The sequence below is a fragment of the Calypte anna genome, unplaced genomic scaffold (assembly GCF_003957555.1).
Source record: "Calypte anna isolate BGI_N300 unplaced genomic scaffold, bCalAnn1_v1.p scaffold_208_arrow_ctg1, whole genome shotgun sequence".
NCBI lineage: Eukaryota > Metazoa > Chordata > Aves > Apodiformes > Trochilidae > Calypte > Calypte anna.
Genome location: NW_022045482.1, coordinates 1 through 9,720, shown reverse-complemented (window position 1 = coordinate 9,720; position 9,720 = coordinate 1). Strand labels below are relative to the sequence as shown.

At 52.4% G+C, this 9,720-nt stretch overlaps 2 long non-coding RNA genes across 2 annotated transcripts; both read right to left on the bottom strand.

The window, feature by feature from the left end:
• Window positions 1-1,309: 1,309 nt before the first annotated feature.
• On the bottom strand, window positions 1,310-3,063 carry LOC115600292. The gene is made up of 3 exons (XR_003988885.1): window positions 3,041-3,063; window positions 2,970-2,989; window positions 1,310-1,550 (listed from the first exon to the last, which is right to left on the bottom strand). It is a non-coding gene; the product is annotated as an uncharacterized LOC115600292 (long non-coding RNA).
• A 200-nt stretch (window positions 3,064-3,263) lies between these two features.
• LOC115600291 lies at window positions 3,264-7,165 on the bottom strand. Its single transcript, XR_003988884.1, has 3 exons — window positions 6,622-7,165; window positions 3,798-3,899; window positions 3,264-3,522 (listed from the first exon to the last, which is right to left on the bottom strand). It is a non-coding gene; the product is annotated as an uncharacterized LOC115600291 (long non-coding RNA).
• Window positions 7,166-9,720: the final 2,555 nt, after the last annotated feature.

Below are 9,720 nucleotides of genomic sequence, written 5' to 3'. Positions count from 1 at the left end.
GGTCAATGAATGGGTCTGTGGGTCAATCTATGGGTCTGTGGGTCAACCCAATGGCCAACCCTCAGTCTTGTTGGCCAACGATTGGGTCTGTTGGTCAATGAAATGGGGCTGTGGGTCAATCTATGGGTCCAAAGTGTAAACCCATGGGTCTGTGGGTCAACGAATGGATCCATGGGTCAACTTTTCGTCACTTTATTGATCCGTGGGTCAATCTATGGGTCCGTGGGTCAACCCGAGGGTCAACCCTCAGTGTTGTTGGCCAACGATTGGGTCTGTTGGTCAATGAATGGGTCTGTGGGTCAAGATATGGGTCCAAAGTGTCAACCCATGGGTCCATGGGTCAATGATTGGATCTGTGTGTCAACCTTCGGTCACTTTATTGGTCCATGGGCCAATCTATGGGTCCGTGGGTCAAGCCAAGGGTCAACCCATGGTTCTGTTGGCCACCGATTGGGTCCATGGGTTAACCTATGGGTCTAAGGGGTCAACCCATGGTTCTGTTGGTCAACAAATGGCTCTGGGGGTCAATCTATGGGTCCGTGGGTCAACCCAATGGCCAAGCTCCAGTTCCGTTGGCCAACGATTGGCTCCGTTGGTCAACAAATGGATCCGTGGGTCAACTTTTGGTCACTTGATTGGTCCATGGGTCAATCTATGGGTCTGTGGGTCAAGCCAATCGTCAACCCATGGTTCTGTAGGTCAACAAATGGCTCTGGGGTCAATCTATGGGTCCGTGGGTCAAGCCAAGGGTCAACCCATGGTTCTGTTGGCCAACGATTGGGTCTGTTGGTCAATGAATGGGTCTGTGGGTCAATCTATGGGTCCGTGGGTCAACTCGGGGGTCAACCCAAGGTTCTGTTGGTCAACGAATGGGTCCGTGGGTCAAGGAATGGGGCTGTGGGTCAATCTATGGGTCCAAAGTGTCAACCCATGGGTCCATGGGTCAACGATTGGATCTGTGTGTCAACCTTTGGTCACTTTATTGGTCCATGGGTCAATCTATGGGTCTGTGGCTCAACCCAATGGCCAACCCTCAGTCTTGTTGGCCAACGATTGGGTCTGTTGGTCACTGAATGGGTCTGTGGGTCAATCTATGGGTCCAAAGGGCCAACCCATGGGTCCGTGGGTCAACGAATGGATCCGTGGGTCAACTTTTGGTCACTTGATTGGTCCGTGGGTCAATCTATGGGTAAATGGCCAAGCCCAGGTTCCACTGGCCAACAATTGGGCCTTTTGGTCAATGAAATGGGGCTGTGGGTCAATCTATGGGTCCAAAGTGTCAACCCATGGGTCCAATGGTCAACGATTGGATCCGTGTGTCAACCTTTGGTCACTTTATTGGTCCGTGGGTCAATCTATGGGTCTGTGGATCAAGCCAAGGGTCAACCCATGGTTCTGTTGGTCAACAAATGGCTCTGGGGGTCAATCTATGGGTCCGTGGGTCAACCCAATGGCCAACCCTCAGTTCCGTTGGCCAACGATTGGCTCCGTTGGTCAACGAATGGATCCGTGGGTCAACTTTTGGTCACTTGATTGGTCCATGGGTGAATCTATGGGTCAATGGCCAAGCCCAGGTTCCGCTGGCCAACAATTGGGTCTTTTGGTCAATGAATGGGTCTGTGGGTCAAGATATGGGTCCGTGGGTCAACCCAATGGCCAACCCTCAGTCTTGTTGGCCAACGATTGGGTCTGTTGGTCAATGAATGGGTCTGTGGGTCAAGATATGGGTCCGTGGGTCAACTCGGGGGTCAACCCAAGGTTCTGTTGGTCAACGAATGGGTCCGTGGGTCAAGGAATGGGTCTGTGGGTCAATCTATGGGTCCAAAGTGTAAACCCATGGGTCCATGGGTCAACGAATGGATCCGTGGGTCAACTTTAGGTCACTTGATTGGTCCATGGGTCAATCTATGGGTCTGTGGATCAAGCCAAGGGTCAACCCATGGTTCTGTTGGCCACCAATTGGGTCCATGGGTTAACCTATGGGTCTAAGGGGTCAACCCATGGTTCTGTTGGTCAACAAATGGCTCTGGGGGTCAATCTATGGGTCCGTGGGTCAACCCAATGGCCAAGCTCCAGTTCCGTTGGCCAACGATTGGGTCTTTTGGTCAATGAATGGGTCTGTGGGTCAAGGAATGGGTCTGTGGGTCAAGATATGGGTCCGTGGGTCAACCCAATGGCCAACCCTCAGTCTTGTTGGCCAACGATTGGGTCTGTTGGTCAATGAAATGGGGCTGTGGGTCAAGATATAGGTCCGTGGATCAACCTGAGGGTCAACCCAAGGTTCTGTTGGTCAACGAATGGGTTCGTTGGTCAAGGAATGGGTCTGTGGGTCAATCCATGGGTCCGTGGATCAACCTTTGGTCACTTTATTGGTCCATGGGTCAATCTATGGGTCTGTGGGTCGACTCGAGGGTTAACTCGTGGTTCTCTTGGTCACCAAATGGCTCTGGGGGTCAATCTATGGGTCCGTGGGTCAACCCAATGGCCAAGCTCCAGTTCCGTTGGCCAACGATTGGTTCCGTTGGTCAACGAATGGATCCGTGGGTCAACTTTTGGTCACTTGATTGGTCCGTGGGTCAATGATGGGTCCGTGGGTCAACCCAATGGCCAAGCCCAGGTTCTGCTGGCCAACGATTGGGTCTTTCGGTCAATGAATGGGTCTGTGGGTCAATCTATGGGTCCGTGGGTCAACCCAATGGCCAACCCTCAGTCTTGTTGGCCAACGATTGGGTCTGTTGGTCAATGAAATGGGGCTGTGGGTCAATCTATGGGTCCAAAGTGTCAGCCCATGGGTCCGTGGGTCAACGAATGGATCCATGGGTCAACTTTTCGTCACTTTATTGATCCATGGGTCAATCTATGGGTCTGTGGGTCAACCCGAGGGTCAACCAAGGTTCTGTTGGTCAACGAATGGGTTCGTGGGTCAAGGAATGGGTCTGTGGGTCAATCTATGGGTCCAAAGTGTCAACCCATGGGTCCGTGGGTCAACCTTTGGTCACTTGATTGGCCCATGGGTCAATCTATGGGTCTGTGGGTCGACTCAAGGGTCAACCCATGGTTCTGATGCCCAACAATTGGGTCCATGGGTTAACCTATGGGTCTAAAGGGTCAACCCATGGTTCTGTTGGTCAACGAATGGATCCGTGGGTCAATGAAATGGGTCTGTGGGTCAATCTATGGGTCCAAAGTGTCAACCCATGGGTCCGTGGGTCAACAATTGGATCTGTGTGTCAACCTTTGGTCACTTGATTGGTCCGTGGGTCAATCTATGGGTCAAAGGCCAAGCCCAGGTTCCACTGGCCAACAATTGGGTCTGTTGGTCAATGAAATGGGTCTGTGGGTCAATCTATGGGTCCAAAGTGTCAACCCATGGGTTCGTGGGTCAACCTTTGGTCACTTTATTGGTCCATGGGTCAATCTATGGGTCTGCGGGTCAAGCCAAGGGTCAACCCATGGTTCTGTTGGTCAACAAATGGCTCTGGGGGTCAATCTATGGGTCCGTGGGTCAACCCAATGGCCAAGCTCCAGTTCCGTTGGCCAACGATTGGCTCCGTTGGTCAACAAATGGATCCGTGGGTCAACTTTTGGTCACTTGATTGGTCCGTGGGTCAATCTATGGGTCTGAGGGTCAAGCCAAGGGTCAACCCATGGTTCTGTTGGCCACCGATTGGGTCCATGGGTTAATCTATGGGTCTAAAGGTTCTGTTGGTCAACGAATGGATCTGTGGGTCAACTTTTGGTCACTTTATTGGTCCGTGGGTCAATCTATGGGTCTGTGGGTCATCCCAATGGCCAACCCTCAGTCTTGTTGGCCAACCATTGGGTCTGTTGGTCAATGAAATGGGGGTGTGGGTCAATCTATGGGTCCAAAGTGTCAACCCATGGGTCCGTGGGTCAACCTTTGGTCACTTTATTGGTCTGTGGGTCAATCTATGGGTCCGTGGGTCAAGCCAAGGGTCAACCCATGGTTCTGTTGGCCAACGACTGGGTCTGTTGGTCAATGAATGGGTCTGTGGGTCAAGATATGGGTCCGTGGATCAACCCGAGGGTCAACCCAAGGTTCTGTTGGTCAACGAATGGGTTCGTGGGTCAAGGAATGGGTCTGTGGGTCAATCCATGGGTCCGTGGATCAACCTTTGGTCACTTTATTGGTCCATGGGTCAATCTATGGGTCTGTGGGTCGACTCGAGGGTCAACCCATGGTTCTGTTGGTCAACAATTGGGTCTGGGGGTCAATCTATGGGTCCGTGGGTCAACCCAATGGCCAACCCTCAGTCTTGTTGGCCAACGATTGGGTCTGTTGGTCAATGAATGGGTCTGTGGGTCAATCTATGGGTCAAAAGGGCCAACCCATGGGTCCGTGGATCAACGAATGGATCCGTGGGTCAACTTTTGGTCACTTGATTGGTCCGTGGGTCAATCTATGGGTCAATGGCCAAGCCCAGGTTCCACTGGCCAACAATTGGGCCTTTTGGTCAATGAAATGGGGCTGTGGGTCAATCTATGGGTCCAAAGTGTCAACCCATGGGTCCAATGGTCAACGAATGGATCCGTGTGTCAACCTTTGGTCACTTTATTGGTCCGTGGGTCAATCTATGGGTCTGTGGATCAAGCCAGGGTCAACCCATGGTTCTGTAGGTCAACAAATGGCTCTGGGGGTCAATCTATGGGTCCGTGGGTCAACCCAATGGCCAACCCTCAGTTCCGTTGGCCAACGATTGGCTCCGTTGGTCAACGAATGGATCCGTGGGTCAACTTTTGGTCACTTGATTGGTCCGTGGGTGAATCTATGGGTCAATGGCCAAGCCCCGGTTCCGCTGGCCAACAATTGGGTCTTTTGGTCAATGAATGGGTCTGTGGGTCAATCTATGGGTCCGTGGGTCAACCCAATGGCCAACCCTCAGTCTTGTTGGCCAACGATTGGGTCTGTTGGTCAATGAATGGGTCTGTGGGTCAAGATATGGGTCCGTGGATCAACCTGAGGGTCAACCCAAGGTTCTGTTGGTCAACAAATGGGTTCGTGGGTCAAGGAATGGGGCTGTGGGTCAATCCATGGGTCCGTGGGTCAACCTTTGGTCACTTGATTGGTCCATGGGTCAATCTATGGGTCTGTGGGTCGACTCGAGGGTCAACCCTTGGTTCTGTTGGTCAACAATTGGGTCTGGGGGTCAATCTATGAGTCCGTGGGTCAACCCAATGGCCAACCCTCAGTCTTGTTGGCCAACGATTGGGTCTGTTGGTCAATGAATGGGTCTGTGGGTCAATCTATGGGTCAAAAGGGCCAACCCATGGGTCCGTGGGTCAACGAATGGATCCGTGGGTCAACTTTTGGTCACTTGATTGGTCCGTGGGTCAATCTATGGGTCAATGGCCAAGCCCAGGTTCCACTGGCCAACAATTGGGCCTTTTGGTCAATAAAATGGGGCTGTGGGTCAATCTATGGGTCCAAAGTGTCAACCCATGGGTCCAATGGTCAACGATTGGATCCGTGTGTCAACCTTTGGTCACTTTATTGATCCGTGGGTCAATCTATGGGTCTGTGGGTCATCCCAATGGCCAACCCTCAGTCTTGTTGGCCAACCATTGGGTCTGTTAGTCAATGAATGGGTCTGTGGGTCAATCTATGGGTCCAAAGGGCCAACCCATGGGTCCGTGGGTCAACGAATGGATCCGTAGGTCAACTTTTGGTCTCTTTATTGGTCCATGGGTCAATCTATGGGTCTGTGGGTCAAGCCAAGGGTCAACCCATGGTTCTGTTGGCCACCGATTGGGTCCATGGGTTAACCTATGGGTCTAAAGGGTCAACCCATGGTTCTGTTGGTCAACAAATGGCTCTGGGGGTCAATCTAAGGGTCCGTGGGTCAACCCCATGGCCAACCCTCAGTTCCGTTGGCCAACGATTGGCTCCGTTGGTCAACGAATGGATCCGTGGGTCAACTTTTGGTCACTTGATTGGTCCGTGGGTGAATCTATGGGTCAATGGCCAAGCCCCGGTTCCGCTGGCCAACAATTGGGTCTTTTGGTCAATGAATGGGTCCATGGGTCAATCTATGGGTCCGTGGGTCAACCCAATGGCCAACCCTCAGTCTTGTTGCCCAACGATTGGGTCTGTTGGTCAATGAAATGGGGCTGTGGGTCAATCTATGGGTCCAAAGTGTCAACCCATTGGTCCATGTGTCAACCTTTGGTCACTTTATTGGTCCATGGGCCAATCTATGGGTCTGTGGATCAAGCCAAGGGTCAACCCATGGTTCTGTTGGCCACCGATTGGGTCCATGGGTTAACCTATGGGTCTAAGGGGTCAACCCATGGTTCTGTTGGTCAACAAATGGATCTGTGGGTCAACTTTTGGTCACTTGATTGGTCCGTGGGTCAATGATGGGTCCGTGGGTCAACCCAATGGCCAAGCCCAGGTTCTGCTGGCCAACGATTGGGTCTTTCGTCAATGAATGGGTCTGTGGGTCAATCTATGGGTCCGTGGGTCAACCCAATGGCCAACCCTCAGTCTTGTTGCCCAACGATTGGGTCTGTTGGTCAATGAAATGGGGCTGTGGGTCAAGATATGGGTCCAAAGTGTCAACCCATGGGTCCATGGGTCAATGACTGGATCTGTGTGTCAACCTTTGGTCACTTTATTGGTCCATGGGTCAATCTATGGGTCTGTGGGTCAAGCCAAGGGTCAACCCATGGTTCTGTTGGCCACCGATTGGGTCCATGGGTTAACCTATGGGTCTAAGGGGTCAACCCATGGTTCTGTTGGTCAACAAATGGGTCTGGGGGTCAATCTATGGGTCCGTGGGTCAACCCAATGGCCAAGCTCCAGTTCCGTTGGCCAACGATTGGCTCCGTTGGTCAACGAATGGATCCGTGGGTCAACTTTTGGTCACTTGATTGGTCCGTGGGTGAATCTATGGGTCAATGGCCAAGCCCCGGTTCCGCTGGCCAACAATTGGGTCTTTTGGTCAATGAATGGGTCTGTGGGTCAATCTATGGGTCCGTGGGTCAACCCAATGGCCAACCCTCAGTCTTGTTGGCCAACGATTGGGTCTGTTGGTCAATGAAATGGGGCTGTGGGTCAATCTATGGGTCCAAAGTGTCAACCCATGGGTCCGTGGGTCAACGATTGGATCTGTGTGTCAACTTTTGGTCTTTTTATTTGTCCATGGGTCAATCTATGGGTCTGAGGGTCAAGCCAAGGGTCAACCCATGGTTCTGTAGGTCAACAAATGGCTCTGGGGGTCAATCTATGGGTCCGTGGGTCAAGCCAATGGCCAAGCTCCAGTTCCGTTGGCCAACGATTGGGTCTCTTGGTCAATGAATGGGTCTGTGGGTCAATCTATGGGTCCGTGGGTCAACTCGGGGGTCAACCCAAGGTTCTGTTGGTCAACGAATGGGTCCGTGGGACAAGGAATAGGTCTGTGGGTCAATCTATGGGTCCAAAGGGCCAACCCATGGGTCCGTGGGTCAACGAGTGGATCCGTGTGTCACTTTGGTCACTGTATTGGTCCGTGGGTCAATCTATGGGTCTGTGGGTCGACTCAAGGGTCAACCCATGGTTCTGTTGGTCAACAAATGGCTCTGGGGGTCAATCTATGGGTCCGTGGGTCAACCCAATGGCCAAGCTCCAGTTCCGTTGGTCAACGAATGGATCCGTGGGTCAACTCTTGGTCACTTGATTGGTCCGTGGGTCAAGCCAAGGGTCAATGGCCAAGCCCAGGTTCCACTGGTCAATGATTGGGTCTGTTGGTCAATGAATGGGTCTGTGGGTCAATCTGTGGGTCCAAAGGGCCAACCCATGGGTCTGTTGGTCAACGAATGGATCCGTGTGTCAACCTTTGGTCACTTGATTGGTCCGTGGGTCAATCTATGGGTCCGTGGATCAACCCGAGGGTCAACCCAAGGTTCTGTTGGTCAATGAATGGGTCCGTGGGTCAAGGAATGGGTCTGTGGGTCAATCTATGGGTCCAAAGGGCCAACCCATGGGTCCATGGGTCAACGAATGGATCCGTGGGTCAACCTTTGGTCACTTTATTGGTCCGTGGGTCAATCTATGGGTCAATGGCCAAACCCAGGTTCCACTGGCCAACGATTGGGTCTGTTGGCCAATGAATGGGTCTGTGGGTCAATCCATGGGTCCGTGTGTCAACCTTTGGTCACTTTATTGGTCCATGGGTCAATCTATGGGTCTGAGGGTCAAGCCAAGGGTCAACCCATGGTTCTGTTGGCCAACGATTGGGTCTGTTGGTCAATGAATGGGTCTGTGGGTCAACCCGAGGGTCAACCCAAGGTTCTGTTGGTCAACGAATGGGTCCGTGGGTCAAGGAATGGGGCTGTGGGTCAATCTATGGGTCCAAAGTGTCAACCCATGGGTCCGTGGGTCAACGAATGGATCCGTGGGTCAACCTTTGGTCACTTTATTGGTCCATGGGTCAATCTATGGGTCTGTGGGTCAAGCCAAGGGTAACCCTCAGTCTTGTTGGCCAACGATTGGGTCTGTTGGTCAATGAAATGGGTCTGTGGGTCAATCTATGGGTCCAAAGTGTAAACCCATGGGTCCATGGGTCAACGAATGGATCCGTGGGTCAACTTTAGGTCACTTGATTGGTCCATGGGTCAATCTATGGGTCTGTGGATCAAGCCAAGGGTCAACCCATGGTTCTGTTGGCCACCGATTGGGTCCATGGGTTAACCTATGGGTCTAAGGGGTCAACCCATGGTTCTGTTGGTCAACAAATGGCTCTGGGGGTCAATCTATGGGTCTGTGGGTCAAGCCAATGGCCAAGCTCCAGTTCCGTTGGCCAACGATTGGGTCTTTTGGTCAATGAATGGGTCTGTGGGTCAAGGAATGGGTCTGTGGGTCAATCCATGGGTCCAAAGGGCCAACCCATGGGTCCATGGGTCAACGAATGGATCCGTGGGTCAACATTTGGTCACTTGATTGGTCAATCTATGGGTCCATGGGTCAATCTATGGGTCAATGGCCAAGCCCAGGTTCCACTGGCCAACGATTGGGTCTGTTGGTCAATGAATGGGTCTGTGGGTCAAGATATGGGTCCGTGGGTCAACCTTTGGTCACTTTATTGGTCCATGGGTCAATCTATGGGTCTGTGGGTCGACTCGAGGGTCAACTCATGGTTCTCTTGGTCACCAAATGGCTCTGGGGGTCAATCTATGGGTCCGTGGGTCAACCCAATGGCCAAGCCCAGGTTCTGCTGGCCAACGATTGGGTCTTTCGGTCAATGAATGGGTCTGTGGGTCAATCTATGGGTCCGTGGGTCAACGCAATGGCCAACCCTCAGTCTTGTTGGCCAACCATTGGATCTGTTGGTCAATGAAATGGGGCTGTGGGTCAATCTATGGGTCCAAAGTGTCAACCCATGGGTCCATGGGTCAATGATTGGATCTGTGTGTCAACCTTTGGTCACTTTATTGGTCCATGGGTCAATCTATGGGTCCGTGGGTCAAGCCAAGGGTCAACCCATGGTTCTGTTGGCTACCGATTGGGTCCATGGGTTAACCTATGGGTCTAAAGGGTCAACCCATGGTTCTGTTGGTCAACAAATGGCTCTGGGGGTCAATCTATGGGTCCGTGGGTCAAGCCAATGGCCAAGCTCCAGTTCCGTTGGCCAACGATTGGGTCTTTTGGTCAATGAATGGGTCTGTGGGTCAAGATATGGGTCCGTGGATCAACCCGAGGGTCAACCCAAGGTTCTGTTGGTC